The sequence below is a fragment of the Mytilus californianus genome, unplaced genomic scaffold (genome assembly GCF_021869535.1).
Source record: "Mytilus californianus isolate M0D057914Y unplaced genomic scaffold, xbMytCali1.0.p SCAF_9, whole genome shotgun sequence".
Lineage (NCBI taxonomy): Eukaryota > Metazoa > Mollusca > Bivalvia > Mytilida > Mytilidae > Mytilus > Mytilus californianus.
The window spans coordinates 36,850,084-36,868,591 of record NW_026262745.1 but is presented as its reverse complement, the minus strand read 5'-3'; the positions used below and the strand labels follow the sequence as shown (position 1 = coordinate 36,868,591).

Below are 18,508 nucleotides of genomic sequence, written 5' to 3'. Positions count from 1 at the left end.
ATGGCTATATAAGAAAAGACAAACAAACAACAGTACACAAAACACAAAACACAACATAGAAAACTAAAGACCCCACCAAAACCTGGGGATGATCTCAGGTTTTCCGGGATGGTAAGCAGACCCGCCTTCACATATTGCACCCGTCGTGTTTAAAATGGCGTGTTTATCGAATGAAAGTAATAGCTTTGCATCGTTTTGCGAAGCCACATATATCGTCGAAAACTATGCCAGTGGCACTGATTTCTAAGCAGCAGCACATTTCTTTCATACTTGGCAGCAGCAGTATATCATGTCTTCAAATGATACCCTACAGCGTCTTATTTCTTCCGTAATTTTGTTTTTAGAGAAGGAACAATACTGTTAGACTGTTTACAAATATAAAATAAGGAGATGTGGTATGATTGCCAATGTGACAACTATCCACCAAAGTTCAAATGAAGTACATTTAAGCAATTATAGGTAACCGTAAGGCCTTCAACAATGAGGAAACCTATACCGTATAGTCGGCTATAAAAGCCCCCCTCCCCACCCTCACCCCCCGGAAAATTACGAAAAAATTCAATCGAGCAAACTTATGGCCTAATTTAAAACAAAACAATTTACGAAAAAACCAAATATGACAGACCTGAACCAACGACAACCACAGAAATAAAGACTCCTGACTTGGGACAGGCATATAAAGAAGCTAATTCAGCTGAATTAAACTTTAATCTGATACACAGATTTACCGGTTACCTACGTCATAAAATGCTGCAACAGTAAAATAATGAAAGTTTTTGCTGTTCTTAAGACGTGAACACAATCTCTCCTTTATATTGATGCCGAATATATACAAATGATCGGATAGGGATGTCTATGAATAAAACCGTGGTATACATGTATCAATGAGTCAGACAGAAATCTGAACGAAACTAACCTAACCGAACTTTATTCTTTAATCTTTTTCTTTTTCTAGTTTAAAATACTAATCATAAACCACAAAAAAACTGGATATGATACCTACACATAGCAAACTTAAATATCTCTGCGGAATGAATCCTTGTGGTAAATAGTGCCATAAAATGTTTGTCCTGTAAGGACCAATGCAATAGGAAATAGCTCGGGTCGCTCTGATTTTCCGATCAGTATTTAATATTGTTCGTAATCCTTAACTAAAGAAAATAAGAGTTATTTTTCATTCGCTCATGTATACATCTGACAGTCCTGGGCGGCGCATACTGAGGAAATTGTAACGTCAACAAAATAGCAGATATCATTGTATTGTAAATATATATGTTAGTCAAATCCAACTAAAAGAAATGTGTATACCTTTATCCATAATACTTTAAAAACAATAATACAAAGCTTTTATTAATAGTGAATTATTTAGTATTATCACATAGTGTTGGTTAATTTGTCTTTAATATGCAGCACTGAGAAATAATTTAAAAGTTTTTTATCTAGTCACATAATATTTTTTTATACATGCACCAGTAAAAGACTTTTAAACCTTAGAAAATTGTGCATCTGCAGTCTATACTTTTTTTAAGATAGTTGGAAATAGAGTGATTGGAAAAAACAGTAGTACATTTGGCAATGTAAAAAGAATATCTTTAATCCCCCCACTACTTTAAATCAAGGTAAAAAAATGAAGATGTGGTATGATTGCCAATGCGACAACTCTCCACCAGAGGCCAAATGACGTAGAGGTTAACAACTATTCAATCTAATTAAAATATAGATCTCGGATTTCGTTATACTACGTTATACTACATACGAAGATCTAACAAGTACCCTACAAGGTTTCACTTTTGTGACCTTATATAATGTAATATTTGACCCCAGAAAGTATTTATATCGACCAATCAGAATGCTCCTTATAAACGCGACCTAGGAACATGTTGAAGATGGCGACGTAGAAATGGAAAAACAACATAGAAAATGCATTAACTGAAATTTTGCCTTAGTACAAAGTGAAAGAATTGAAATTTGAGAAGAGACAAATTTTGGAAATCAAAGATTGCATGGTCAGGCTTCCAACATGCTTCAAACGGGCTATGGAAAGAGTTTACATACCAGATATCTGCTACCCGATAATCAAGTCTGCATTCAAAGGTAAATTCTCGAAAATAGAGTATTAAAGGTTGACATTTTTCTATCATTGGGCAACTTCTCGAGTGTTTATTAAAAAAAATCTGTGTGGAGGATTCACAGTGTACTTTAAAATAACATGACAATATCCCAGAAAATACATTGCAAGTCTTCATTCTCCTAATTCTCCTACCAAAAAATTATAATTTACAAAGTCAATGAAGATATGGGATCAGATAAATCTAAATTCATTGGTAATAGTATATAAATCATAATGTCATCTTATTAATGATATTCTACTGTGTACTTGCAAAGATATACATGTATACTTATGCCAGCACATGCAGAAGAAGTTTTAATATCAGCATACTTTTTTTACTTCTGTCACACACTGATACATGTTGATATCATGTGGTGCTTCAGATAATTGTTAGGGGAAATTTTCTGCCAAGAAAGAAATTAATTGTTCACTATTCTTGGACTCGGCTACAGTGGGTCAGAATGGCAATTAGTGTTTCAGTGTTCATTAAATATTAGTTTAATGCTTTGTGAGAAAAATAATTTCATCCTGTTTTTGTACATATAAAAAAGAAGATGTGGTATTATTGCCAATGAGACAACTCTCCACAAGAGACCAAATGACACAGAAATTAACAACTATAGGTCACCGTACAGCCTTCAACAATGAGCAAAGCCCATATCACACAGTCAGCTATAAAAGGCACCGAAATGACAATGTAAAACAAACAAGAAAAACTAATGGCCTAATTTATGTAAAAAAAACCCGAACAAATAACAAGTATGTAACACATAAACAAACGACAACCACTGAATTACAGGCTCCTGACTTGGGACAGGCACATACATACAGAATGTGGCAGGGTTAAACATGTTAGCGGGATCCCAACCCTCCCCCTAACCTGGGACAGTGGTGTAACAGTACAATATAAGAACGAACTATAAAAATCAGTTGAAAGAGGCAAAAAGTGTTACTTTAACCGTTCCAGAACAAATGGTATAATTGCTGAATTTTTCGTTTCAATCTCTAACTTTAGTTTGCCTCAACCAAATGTTATGAAACTTATACACAATACTTATTACCAAAAAAACTCAGATCAAGCACAAATTTGGGAAGCATCACTTTTACCGTTCTTCAGTTATGTCGTTTTATAACTTTATATGATCTGCAAGAGTGGGCATCATCTGTGTCCTATGGACACATTCCCCATTTATTGTAGTCTTTTATACTCAAATATTTAGCTTTAACTACATGATTGAGTAACTTTGCAGAAGCGGATTTAGAGGGGGAGCTCGGGGGGCTCAGGCCCCCTTTTTTGGAAAAATTTGGTTGTTTATCAGTCAGGGATATAACTCTATAGGGTTATTACAGAAAATAACTTGCATGTGTTATTACAGATACTTTCATGAGTTGTCTATTCTTTAATCCTTAAATTTACTAAATTTGTAATAACATATGTTTGTTATTTGTAAAATAAATCATAAGTATTTTCATTTTTAGTGGGCTCTAGGGAACTCTTGAAACTTTGCGCAGAAACTTAATGCATAGCCTTGATAACTTATTTTTGATTTAGATTAATACATTTTTCATTAACCATGGTAAATCAATGAGACAAGGCTTTTAAGTGATTAACTTAGCTGTAATAACAAGGCTTAGTTATTATAGGCATGTAACTTAATATATCAGACACTTGGGAATTACTGGGAAGCTTGCGCAGAACCTCATTACATGCTCTGATCATAACTTCTTACAATAAAATAAAATACATTGTAATTAAGCATGATCTATGTCTGAGCAAATGCTTTGAAGTGATGTTGAGAAGCTGTAATATCACCCTTTAGTTATTACAGGTATATTTTCTCTGTAATAACATAGGGTTACTATGCATGATTGGCAAAATATGAACTGTTATATCTTTCTATAGTTAAGTATACATAAAGACAATAGTAATATCAAAAGAACTTGCATACATTTTAACAAAACTAATGATGTATATTGTCCCTTTGAAACATGTAACATACATATGTTATCACAGTTCTTTGATTTTTTTGTCCACAATAACAAGCGTATGTTATTTTCTGTAATAACCCTATAGAGTTATATCCCTGACTGTTTATATAGGGAATCACTGAAGCATGGCTGTACAGGCCCCCATTACGAAGAAAATTTCTGGGTCCGCCACTGCTTTGTTTTCATTTGTAACATTACTAGTATAAATAAGTTTGAAGACTTGATTAAGTAATTATGCTCTTGACTGATAGAATACTCTATCTTTAAATTCAACATGTCTAATACATATACTTGATCAATATATAGAACAAGACAGACGAGGCTATCTCTATCATAGTACATACATGTATGTTAAATTGTTCAGAAAACAACCAACTATCAAACAAAATCAATAGGTATCTTATAAGATTAATGTCTGGAAATGATGATGCTAAACAAAAAGTAAAAAATGTGAAATGAAATGAAATGAAATACAAGTTTAAAGATTTGTGTACAGATTCTGATAATAAATACATGTACGTACAAATTTGATTAGGGAATCCACACCTCAAGGACTAATCCCAAAAAGGATTACTCAAGGGCCAGTGTTTTTATTTCCCCAAAAAATGTTCAAAGATAAGAAGATGTGGATCCTAGAAATGGATTCACAGTGTCAATTTATAAATTTACTTTTAGATAACCTACATAAAATTGAGAATGGAAATGGGGAATGTGTCAAAGAGACAACAACCCGACCACAGAACAGACAACAGCAGAAGGCCACCAACAGGTCTTCAATGCAGCGAGAAATTCCCGCACCCGGAGGCGTCCTTCAGCTGGCCCCTAAACAAATATATATACTAGTTCAGTGATAATGAACGCCATACTAAACTCCAAATTGTACACAAGAAACTAAAATTAAAAATAATACAAGACTAACAAAGGCTAGAGGCTCCTGACTTGGGACAGGCGCAAAAATGCGGCGGGGTTAAACATGTTTATGAGATCTCAACCCTCCCCTATACCTCTAGCCAATGTAGAAAAGTAAACGCATAACAATACGCACATTAAAATTCAGTTCAAGAGAAGTCCGAGTCTGATGTCAGAAGATGTAACCAAAGAAAATAAACAAAATGACAATAATACATAAATAACAACAGACTACTAGCAGTTAACTGACATGCCAGCTCCAAACTTCAATTAAACTGATTGAAAGATTATGTCTTCATCATATGAATATCAGGCACAATCCTTCCCGTTAGGGGTTTAGTATCATACCATCATAACATATATGAGAAGAACATAACCCGTGTCATGCCAACAACTGGTTTTTAAATAAATGTGTTTAGTGCCGATGCAAAGACCCTATAAGTGAATCAATATTAACGCCAAAATATGCAATCTTTAATGACCTGACAACAGTATCGTAACTATATCCCTTCTTAATAAGTCTATTTAAAGGTTTTGTTAGTTTCAGAGGTGAATACTGACATTTTTGTGCTTTATAAAGAATATTTCCATAAAAAAATGGATGTGAAATACCTGAACGTATAAGAAGTCTGCATGTTGAGCTATATTTACGAATGATGTCCTTATACCGATGATAAAATTTAGTAAATGTTTTGACTAGTTTGTGATATCGAAAACCCTGGTGTAATAATTTTTCAGTAATACATAAATTTCTCTCGTTAAAATCTAAAACATTGTTACATACACGAGCGAATCGTACAAGTTGAGATATATAAACACCGTAAGATGGTGACAAGGGAACGTCACCATCTAAAAATGGATAATTAACGATAGGAAATGAAAAATCATCTCTTTTATCATATATTTTAGTATTAAGCTTTCCGTTAATGATATAGATATCAAGATCGAGGAAAGGGCAGTGGTCATTGTTAGTATTAGCTTTATTTAAAGTAAGTTCAACAGGATAAATTTCTTTAGTATACATACTGAAGTCGTCATTATTGAGAGCCAAAATATCATCCAAATATCTAAAAGTATTATTAAATTTGTGTATCAGATGTTGTTTCGATGGGTCTTTACTGATTTTTGTCATAAATTGTAACTCATAGCAATACAAAAAAAGGTCCGCAATAAGTGGTGCACAGTTAGTCCCCATTGGAATTCCGATAACCTGACGATATACGGAATCTCCAAAGCGAACAAAAATGTTATCTAGTAAAAATTCAAGGGCATATATAGTATCAAAGCATGTCCAATTGACATAGTTTTTTTTGTTTATTGCTACTAAAAAATGACCTAAAAGAGTTTGAACATATATATTCACATTCTGACTTTTTAAATGCCCATTTAATTAGGTGTGTGAATTTTTTCTTAATGAGAATGTGAGGCAATGTGGTATATAGGGTAGAAAAATCAAAACTTTGAACAGATTCAAAATCACCAATATATGCATGCAATTTATCAAGTACTTCCAACGAGTTCTTGACACTCCAAAAGTAATTAATTCCACTATTTTCGAAGGCCTTATTTGAACAATTTATTATCAGGTTTTTGATTGTACCAAGTGTACTGGTAAGAAGAATAGACAATTTAGTAGTGGAACAATGGCTTGAAGACGAAATGAATCTATATTTGTAAGGTGTTTTGTGTAGCTTCGGAAGCCAATACATAGTTGGGACTTTCATTGTATTTGGTTCTGCTTGTAAAGCGGTAGCTAAAAGTTTATGTTTGTTACAGATGTCGTTTTCTGAAAATGGAGTCAGTTGGAATGTTGGTGAATTGGTGATTTCTTTTTTCAGAACCTCAATGTAAAATTTACGTCAAACAATAATAATATTATTAGCAGCTTTATCGGCCGGGACAAAAACAAATTCCTTGGCAAGTTCTTTTAGTTTATGTTTGATACGAGAAATAGGTTTATTGTGGTTATTGTTAAGAGTAAAATGTTCTTTAAAATGTTGAATACGTATATCAACTATGTTCATTACTGATTTAAAAAAAGAGATATCTGTAAGTAACATTTATTTAATAAAACATTCAGTCATTAACCAGAGGAACATATCAATTAAAATGTGTTTGAATAAACACTAGTATTAAGTAACAGGGTATGTACATGTAGGTAGGGAAAACCTAAACAAACATGCATGTACATTTTTTCTTCATCTTTTAGTCTGGAAAAGCTAGTAATAATTATTAAAGAAAAAAATTAAATGAGTTCCTCTGAAACGGATGTTAAATAATCTTAAATAAGCTTTATAATGGAGTCAGCATTGTTTTGAAATCAGAATATTCCATAAATATATTTAAATTGATATTTCACATGTTTCAGGAGCAGACATTCTTCCCTGGTCTATATAGCTTCATTGAAAGGAATCAGACACAGAAAGTTTGGGGAAATGAAATTGAGAGTCACTGTGAATAATTCACACACATGCTAGACATAAAGAAATGGCCAGGCACAGGCTCAGCTATAGAATCTGTATCAACTGGAAGCAACAGCATTTTCATCAGAAAACTAAAAAGGATGTGAAAAACATGAAACATGCATTTGGAAATGTTCAGCCGCCAAACAAATAGATATGCCAGGAAATGCAAATTGTTTGCTAATATAAATGTCAATGATGTCTGTACAAAAGCAAAGATATAAAAGCCTTTTTCATTTATACATGTAACAGTCATATACAATACAGATTTAAGACCATCAGACAATCTTTAAATCTTTGGAAGCCACAGTACCTAGTCCAAGACATTCCATATTTTCAACTCGTTATGAAGACATATTTGACCAATCTGGTTTCCATTTATAGAAGTTTAAAAATAAGTTTTACATGTACATGACATGATGATCACCAGCAATGAAGGTGATATAGGATATAATATTCAAAGTAGAGAAGTATAAAGTGAATTTGAACCTCCCACCATAATAGCATTCTGCACATTTTGGATCACATATGGATCAAGCTGTTGTACTTGTGAACTAAAAGATTGTTGCTTGGTTGTTGTCAGGTACATTGTACATGTTGACAGTGCTATACGTCTATTAAATAAAATGCAGTTCAGAACAGTTATATTTTAGTAATAGATAGATTTCTTCTGTCTTTATTTGAACGGATAAACCAGATAATTAAAAAAAAATTTCTGACAACTATGTCTGTTCTGGAACTGAAGACTACCTTCACTTTTTGTATCTTCCTTGTTCATTTTCCTCCAGATAAATTACTGACTATCACCATGAGGCTTATAACATGTATAAGTAGGCTTAATTCCTCAAAGGTCTCCAGTTATGTCCTGTCTGTGACAAAAGTTTCAGAATACAAGACATGCAAGACATGAAATGCTAATCGGACAACAACATTTACTATTTATATGAAGTTTTATATTTCAGAGGGTAGAAATCATGGATTTGTCATACTTAAAATCATAATCATGATAATTTATAAGGAATCCTTATGTTTAGAAGTTTCTGTCAAGACATATGTCCATTGTCCTTATTCCATTTTCATTGTTCAGTGCTCCTTAAAAAACTACATGTGTAGTGATTTTATCGAGTGAATTTGTGGCATATTATAAGTAATACGATATTTGGTATACATGTATGGGATCAAAGGTTTACATGTGTTGTCAGACGGGGTTCAACTTGTCTCTCAATTTTTTGTCGAGCCCCGGGTTCTCATTAAGGCGAGTCCTGGACTCATCATAATCAGTCTGGACTCATCATTTTCAAAACTTGCGAGTCCCAAGATGCATGAAAATTGTAAAATGTTGTATCAACTGAGCACATACATGTATATCACCATTTTATCACAAAAGTTAAAAAATAATCTAAATTTTGTGTAATTAGGGATAGTGATGCGGCGGCGTTAACTCACTTCTTAAAAGCTTAATATTGCAGAAGGTAGAAGATCTGGATGCTTCATACTTTGTATATAGATGCCTTATGATATGAAGTTTCCGTCTGTCATATGTCTATTGTCATTGACCTCATTTTCATGGTTCAGTGACTACTTGAAAAAAAAGTTCAGAATTTTTGTAATGTTAATTTCTCTCTTATTATGAGTAATTGGATAACTATATTTGGTACATGTATGTGCGTACCTTGCAAGGTCCTAATGCCTGTCAGACAGTTTTCATTTGACCTCGACCTTGTTTCATGGATCAGTGAATAAGGTTAAGTTTTCATGGTCAAGTCCATATCTCAGATACTATCAGTAATAGGTCTACTATATTTGGCGTACATGTATGTAATGATTGTAAGGTGTACATGTCCAGCTGGCAGGTGTCATCTGACCTTGACCTCATTTTCATGGTTCAGTGGTACTGTTTAGTTTTTGTGTTTTGGTCTGTTTTTCTAATACTGTATGCAGTAGGTCAACTATATTTGGTGTATGGAAATATTTTACAATGTACATATCAGTCTGGCAATCAGTCTGGCAGGTATTATTTGACCTTGACCTAATTTTCACGGTTCATTGCTCAATGTTAAGCTTTTGTGTTTTGGTCTGTTTCTCTTAAACTTTAAGCAATATGTCAACTATATTTGGTGTAAGGAATGATTGTAAGGTGTATGCATGTATGTATGTCTGGTAGGTATCATCTGACCTTGACTTCATTTTCATGGTTCATTGGTCCATATGGAATTTCCATGGTTTGGTCTGTTTGTTTTATACTACAAGCAATAGGTCATCTATATTCTGTGTATGGAATGATTGTATTAAAGGTGAACATGTATTTCCCCCTTGGTTTATCTGACCTTGACCTCGTTTTCTTGGATCATAAATGTTAATGTGATACTTGTAGTAAAACTTTATAAGTAGGACTATCAACATAAAATCAATGGTCAGTATAGTAGGCGAGACATTTCAGCGTGTGCACTCTTGTTTCAACTTATAAGTCTACAGATATCTAAATAAAAAATTAAGGTATATACATTAGGTAAAAATAAAATCAAACAAAAGACGGTGTTCATGTGACCCCAACCTCATTTTACCCATCAGTGATTAAGGTTATTTTTTTGTGCAAATTAATATATATTGTGGTTAATTCCATTTCTCAGATTCTACACAATGTATATAAAGCAGAAGGTCAAAGTTTACATATGAACAAGAAGAGATACTATACATGAAACGTTTATATATATGTTAATGATGATGGATAGCTGCTTACAGTCCAGTGGCAAATTAATATGCATATTCAGGACAAGAATATGTTCATGTGATGTGAATAATAACCCTGCTTTGTTATAGACCGACAGCAACTAAAATAGCAAAAAATAACTAAATGACATCTAGAATGAAACCTACATGTATATATAAGGCTTCAATAGAAGGAAAGGCAATTGTCTATGCAATATGTCAAGCTCTACTCTTTAATGTGTCTATAAAAGAAGTGAATTAATTCAGCAGAAATATCTTGTTCATTGTGTCTGTGATAATCATTCATGTACATGTACATCACATCACTGCATGTACAAAAATGTACCACATCTATTTTATATAGATCTGTCATATGCATTTAATACACAATTCTGAAAATAAAAAAAATAAAAACTATAGGCCATGCAACATGTACTACAAGTATACAACAGGGTTTATACTTGGTACAGGCACATGAAATGTGATTGAATTTAATGAAATAGTTTTTGTGTCACCTGAGACCATTGTTGCAAAATGTGACACTTAGGGATTACAATCAGCATAATTGTGCAGCAGCATAAACTATTTGAATAAAGTTTGATATTTCAGAAGATAGATGACCTGGATGTTTTATACCTTGTACACAGATACATTTTTGTGTACCTTATATGTGTAGTCACTAAGTTTCTGTCCAACACATGTCCATTGTCCTTGACCTAATTTTTATGGTTCAGTGACTGCTTGATTAAAAATTATGCTTTTTTTTCTCATTTGAAATTTTCACTTTACAAATGTATTATCTCAGATTCTATAAGCAATAGGTCAACTATATTTGGTGTATAGAATAATTGTTAGATGTACATGTGCATTTTGGACTAGCAGTTTTTATCAAACCTTGACCTCTTTTTCATGGTTCATTCTTTAGTTGTTGTGGTTAAGTTTATACCTCAAACTAGCAATAAGGCCTCTACATTTGGTGTATGGAATGATTTTAAGGTGAACATGACCAACACAGGCATTTTTTTCTGACCTTGACCTTTTTCATGATTTATTATTTGTGATTTTGGTCTATTTTGCAGACACTTTGAAGCAATAGGGCCACTATATTCTGTGTATGACTTCTGCAGCCCTTCTATGTCAAGTATATATTGATCTTAAAAAATGACAGGTTATTGATAATTTAGTTTATTGCTTTAATTTCAAATTTAAAAATTTGATTAAAAGGTAAAAAAAGCTAGAATTTTCATTTTGGACTAAGGGAGCTACCATTTGATTTTTATGGGGGGGGGGGGGGGGGGGGGGGGGGGGGGTGGGGGCTAGGATGAAAAATTTTGTCCTGCATTTTTTTTTAGTTGTAATATCTGTCCTGCCTTTTTATTTTTCACTCTATTCGGTCCTGCCTTTTTTTTAAGTTTATCCTGATTTTTTTTTTTACCTAAATTGTCATCCTGAGACCATAAAAAAGAATATGTTTGTTTGCCCTAACCCTATCTACCCATATAATAGCTGCCTACTCAAAATCTTTTATTGTCCTGATGTGAAAAAGTTTTTTTTTTAATCAGATAGGCATGAAGACTAAAAATCATCTGACGCTTCAATTACTCTTTAGAGAAAAAAAAGAAAATGCCTACCTACCTACCCACTGTCTCTACCTTTGGGTAGGGTTTGGGCAAACCAAAATATTTTTAAGTGTGGCTTGACTTTTATTTTGCAAGTGTCTCATCCTGCCTTTTTTTACTCAAAACTCCTGTCCTGCCTATTTTTTTCAAATTTCATCCTAGCCCCCCCCCCCCCCCCCCCCCCCCCCCTAAAAATCAAATGGTAGCTCCCTATATAACTTTTTTTCAAATTAACTTGGATTTTAATAAAACTCTACAGCTATCTCAATCATATATTGATCTTACAAAATGCAAGGTTATTTGGAAGTCAGGTTTATTGGTAACTGTAAATGTAAGGATTTATTTAAAAGGTAAAAAAGCAAGAATTTTCAGTTCGAGCTAAATTCGCATCTATCTAAATCATATATTGATATTACAAAATGCCTGGTTATTAGTCCCCTACCGTCAAAGTCGAAGGGGACTTTAGGTTTGCACTCTGTCCGTCTGTCTGTCTGTCCATCTGTCAGTCTGGCAAATCAGTTTTCCACACTTTTTTTCTTCGTGCTTGAAGATATTGATTTGGTTTTTGGTGTATTGTTTTATCATGACAAGTTACAGATCAAGTTTGAATTTTATTTATCAATTATTATGTCAATGATAGACTAGGATTGGTTTTTTGTATATATGTATCTGCTACAGCATGGGAATTGTATAGGAAATACACATGTATTTAAATATATAGCCTACTACCTAAGATTTTTTTCTTACTAGATACAAAATAAAAGAGCCCACCCACCCTGACAGTTCACAAAAATTCGTACAGTAAGACACCTCTCTAGTAGACTCGACCAACTGAGCTAAAAAAAACTTCACCAGAGCAGCTTTTTTTTTCTTGTATGCAAGCCGAGGGGGGTGCTTGTGGCGCTAAACATATATATGTATGGTTTATCAATGCTTAGACTTTTTACATGTCCCATTCAAACTATGCATAGTTTGCACCCCCTTATCAAAATCCTTGATCCACGTCTGGCAGAGGGAAGCAGTCAGGGGCGTATCCAGCCATTTATAAAAGGGGGAGGGGTTCCTAACCCAGGATAAAGAGGGGGGGTTCCAACTATATGTCCCCATTCAAATGCATTGATCGTCAAAAAAGGGGGGTTCCAACCCCCGGAAGCCACCCCCCCGGGATCCGCCACTGGCAGTGCTATAGTGTACAGTTTAACAGTGTTTACTGTACTCTTTAATTTCCACGATTACGAACCGACCTCAAGTCATAAAGCATATGAGGCACATCTGAAAACATTGACAAACGTCACATATTTCAAATATTCATGGCTATAGTTACAATATGACGACGAAAGAGATTTAAAAACTATTTCCAAACGATTAACAATCGAAGCGATAAATTTTCAGTCCCATTGTTTTTATTTTTGGATACCCTCGGGACCTTTCAATGAACCTCATTCAAGTAAATATGTTCCGCGTGCGCTGTTCAGATTGGATAACTAGAATTCTGATTGGTTGAAAAAGTCACATGCAAAATCCTTCAGAAGTGAAACCTTATACGGGTAGTTGTTAGATCTTCGTATGTAGTATAACGTAGTATAACGAAATCCGAGATCTATATTTTAATTAGATTGACAACTATTATAGGTCATCGTACGGCCTTCAACCTGAGCAAAATCCATACCGCATAGTAGCTATAAAAGGCCTCGAAATGACAAATGTAAAATAATTTAAACGAGAAACTAACGGCCTGATTTATTAACGAAACAATAAACGAAAAACAAAAACTAGTATATGATATATAGCTAAAACGACAACCACTGAATTACAGGCTACTGACTTGAAACAGGCACCTTCAGAATGTGACGGGGTTAAACATATTTGCTGGCGCCAAAGCCTCCCCTTAACCTGGGACAGTGGTGTTACAGTACAACAAACCTGGGATAGTGGTGTAACAGTACAACATGATAACAATCTATAAAAATTAGTTGAAAAAGGCTTAACACATCAAATCGATACAAAGCAACAAAAAAAACGGCTAACAAAATTACAAAAGACAAAAAGTGCAGAACTGAGAGTACTCTCAGTTACTGAAAGCTAATTCAGAGCTCATAACTTCTAATTAAAAAAATCCTATATATAAGCCAATAACAACAGCCTTCATAACAACAAATGCATTGGAATAAAAAGCAGCTTTTTCTGTTCCAGACTTTTTTTTTATAATGATGTTTGTATTTTCAGAGTTCTTGACTTTCCTGGCATTAACAATTTATGGAGCTGCCTTTGATGACAACGATGCAACGAACCAATACAGATTGTCGGGATCTTATTGGGCATTTTTGTCATATTTCTCAATTTATGGTTTACTTTCCATCTGGATAATCATGAATCAGCAATGTACAGTTACATGATTATTGTTATGGTTAAATCAGAATAGATTGATATGATTCAATTTACAACATCATAATCATACCGATGAAGGATATCTGTTATCCTAAATATTTATAGAAACTTATATTTAATGTTTCCGTTTTTTAATATTGGACAGGTGTTGTTTTTTGTATCATTGTCTTTCATTTTTGCTTATGTGTTTACGGATGTCAAGTTGGTTTAATATTCAACATTAAACATTCTTTTGCAACATTCAAAATTCGTTTTCGACATTCAACAGTCCTTTTTCAACATTCGATTTCAACATTCAACATTCGTTTTTCAACATTCGATTTCAACATCAGTGTATGTAATGTGCGAATCCTGAAATGTCATTTTCACTGTATCCGTGATGAATTTCTTATGTAGAATGATAAATAAACAGACGACAAATTCATGATTTTTGAATAAAATAAGAAATAATATATAATTTGTACTGTTTTTATAAATTCATGACATAGGTATGAGATGTGGACGGATTTTGATCGCGCCTTCAGCCATCCATGTACAAAATTGATACACAAATAGATAAATATTAAGAATAGTTCACGAACAGAGCGTGCAAGAGATTTTAAAAGCAGCAGTTAAGTTTCATTTGCAGAAAAATGTACCTTTTAACATAATTATCAATGTTGTATAACTTAAAACAGGTTTTGTTATTCAGCTTGTTGATATTGAATCAAATTCCACTATGCTGTTTTCGTTATGCGATTCATGTTTACTGTCGAATAATGATACTGGACTTTCATTTTCACTGTAGGGCGATTCATTTCTGTTGTACATGCGATGCATTTTCAAAGAAGGAAATTAATTAATTTTCATTATATAATGTCTTAATTCAGCCGAATCTCTAGCAAAATTTATGAAGTCAGAAGGACTGATAATATATACATACACTCATACCACATCTTCTTATATCTATTTAGTGAGTGAAAATCTGAGGTAATATACTCCTTTAAAATGGCATTTATTGCTAATATAGTCAATTTAATTTTCTCTAATAATTTGTCCAGATCCAGATCTATATGTAGGATAAAATTTATCCTTTCCTTTGACACGCCATCATTGAATACATATATCTTGGACAGTTAGGCCAATCCACGTCAACGAAAAGCAAAGTTTCTGTTTCGGTCTAAATCTACATCGCATACTAATAAACTAAACGTTATTAGAGCTATTTTCCTTATGCATGTAGTTTAAAGGTGTGGTTGACTTGCTTGCTTTGTTTGTATAAATGTTTGCTTAAGCATTGTAATTAAGATTGAGCAAACATTTATACAAAAAAGCGAGCAAGCCAACCAAACCTTTAAACTACAAGCATTAGGAAAATAGCTCTAATGGGTGCATTTTAGATAACAAAGAGCATTCACAAAACGATCTTCATTTCACGATTGAATGAGTGGAAACGTTTTCATCTTGCACAACAAATTGTCGCTTGAATGACTGGATAATTGATATGTATCATGACATTGTGTATACGTCTAATACAGTAAATAAAGATCAAGCAACAGTCGAGTCACCTTAATTTATGTTTTAATTTCTTTTAAGTCCGTGTTACAAATAAGCAAATACCCAATTGTAAGAATACAAGGAAATATTGCAAACAGTATATTGTTACATGTCTAAATGGTTCTAATGTTTTACTTTTACAAATTGTGACTTGGTTGGGGAGTTGTCTCATTGCCACTCATACCGCATCTTCTTATATCTATACCACGGGGTATAACCGCCGTACAGTTGATTCCGGACGTTAATGGCTATTCTTCGCGATGTCGGTAGATAGACCGTTCTTATATTTTCACCAAAGACTAATTGACGCAATGTTCAGATAAGTATTCAATGTTTACTAAAACAAAGTTTACTGCTCCTGGCAGCATTGTATATTATTTATATTACATGAACACCATGTGACTATTTTAAATAGACAGGTCTGTAAATTACTTGTAAACATCGCGAAACAAACACTCTGTGTAACTCAAACTTGATTAAACTACAAACAGAGCATAGTTGGTTGGCTCTTACACTAATGCGACCTTGTATTTTGTGATTTGTTGTTATTAAAAATACATAATGCGAATGAGAAACCCGTTGTTTTAATTATTTTTGAAGACATTTACTTGGAAAAATGACCTCATGCAGAATATTGGCACTACGATTCATTCTCTTTTTAGTTTGTTTATTTTCTTTAGTACCATTCGTTGTACATTCTTGTACTGTTCGTTGTGCAAAAGCCTATCAATATGGTAGAAATATGTATGACACGGCGTAACAAATTTTCAAAGCTTTTTTTAAGCGAATTCTAAAACTTTTAAAGGAAAATTCGCCGTAGAAATACGTTATATTCATGAATATTCTGCTCCAGTAAACTTTCGGATCCATAACAAGCTAATAGCAAACTCACCAACAATATTTGAATATGCATGATATGAACGTGGTTATACCCGTGTATATTCAAGTAGGCATTTACGACAGCTTGCATTTCAAATTGTAAATATCATCAATATTAAAGTCATTTAAAACACTATTTTCAGTTGTTGCATGTCGAATTAACATATAAAACAACAATGAAAATTCATCGCACCTTCAAAAATTCTACATCAGAAATGATTGCACTTACAGTGATAATTCATCGCATCTATAGTTAAAATGAATCGCATACAAACATTCATATTATGGATTCTGCTGCTTTAATTACACTTTTTTGGACTTTAATCCTGTTATTATACATTAAAAAGTTATATTCTAATGAAATTGTGTTAAAACATACATTCAAATCAATTATTTTGTATTTTCAAAAGGTAAACAAACGCAGTTTTCCCCATCATCCTTTATTCTACAATAGACATACTCGCATACAACAGTGAAAATGAACTAATTGGATTCGCACTTTATATACACTGAACATTCAACATTCGTTTTCAACATTCAACATTCGATTTCAACATTCAACATTCAAAATTTATTTTTCATTTTTTTTTTTTTTTTTCAACATTCGATTTCAATCAATCGTTTTTAGTATTCATTAATGAATATACATGTTGTTTTAGTTGTTATCGTCTCTCATAATCTGTACAGATTGGCTTATGTATAAACAAAAATGCATCTTTTATAATTGTATTGTGTAATTATATGCATAAGGTGAGACGTAAATAAAAAAAAAAATATTGAATTGAATTGAATTTCAACATTCAACATTTATTTCAACATTAAACATTCGTTTTCAACATTCAACATTCGTTTTTCAACATTCAACATTCGTTTTCAACATTCAACATTCGTTTCCAACATTCAACATTCAAAACATTTTTTCCATTTTTTTTTTTCAACATTTGATTTCAACATTCAACATTCGTATTCAACATTCAACATTCGATTTCAACATTTAACATTCGTTTTCGACATTCAACATTCGTTTTCAACATTCAACATTCGTTTTTTCAACATTTCGAATTCAACTTGCTCTTACTCGTGTACTAAAAGAAGAAGCAGCAAATACCTATTTTAAAGTATTTGGTTTGACCTGGTAGGGGTTCGAACCCACGAGTACTCGCACTGGAGGCGAACCTTCTACCACGAGACCCACGAAGCGGTTTTGCCCAATTTTAGTATGAAGCCTATAAAATTTCAAAGAGAAGCATTCAATTCTTATAGTAAAAAATCTTATGCTACAACCTATGAATAACGAGTTAAATCAAACCTTTCGTTTGTTTTCCTATTGTTTTAAAGATGTAACAAAGAACACGTGCAATCTTCGTATATTACCATGTTATATTATTAATACCGTTGCGCAAATCTTTAGACTTTTATATATATACATGTAAATAGAGTAACTACTAAGCGATTTACGATATATCTGAATTTTAATCAGATTTATTTAACACTCGTATTCAGATTAGACGGGGTTCTCTCATCCGACAATTAAAGACATGCTAAAACGAGGGCTTACGTTTTGGCTATGCATGTATAACCTAGCTTCGTAGGGTTCTGCTTCACTGCATAATGTCTGCTCTTATCAAACAACTCCTCTTTTCCATATCAATTTTCACCTTGAACTCTGATTATCAACTTTGCAGAGTTGATCCATTGAATCCATTGAATTTTTACATTTTTTTGTTCGTCTTGAATATGCAAGAAACGTGTTTTTCTGTACGAAAGAACATCGACCAATCAGATCAGATCGATCTTCTTTAGTACAGAAAAACACGTTTCTTGCATATTCAAGACGATCTTCTTCTAAAAATGTGCTGGAAACTTTTCTGCAATAAAGTAAGAATAAAAAATCCGACCATTATTTC

The 18,508-nt window shown here is 33.1% G+C and overlaps 1 long non-coding RNA gene across 1 annotated transcript; it reads left to right on the top strand.

Moving 5' to 3' along the window:
* Positions 1 to 1,706: 1,706 nt before the first annotated feature.
* On the top strand, positions 1,707 to 8,115 carry LOC127714305 (uncharacterized). Its single transcript, XR_007987682.1, has 2 exons — positions 1,707 to 2,094; positions 7,377 to 8,115. It is a non-coding gene; the product is annotated as an uncharacterized LOC127714305 (long non-coding RNA).
* Positions 8,116 to 18,508: the final 10,393 nt, after the last annotated feature.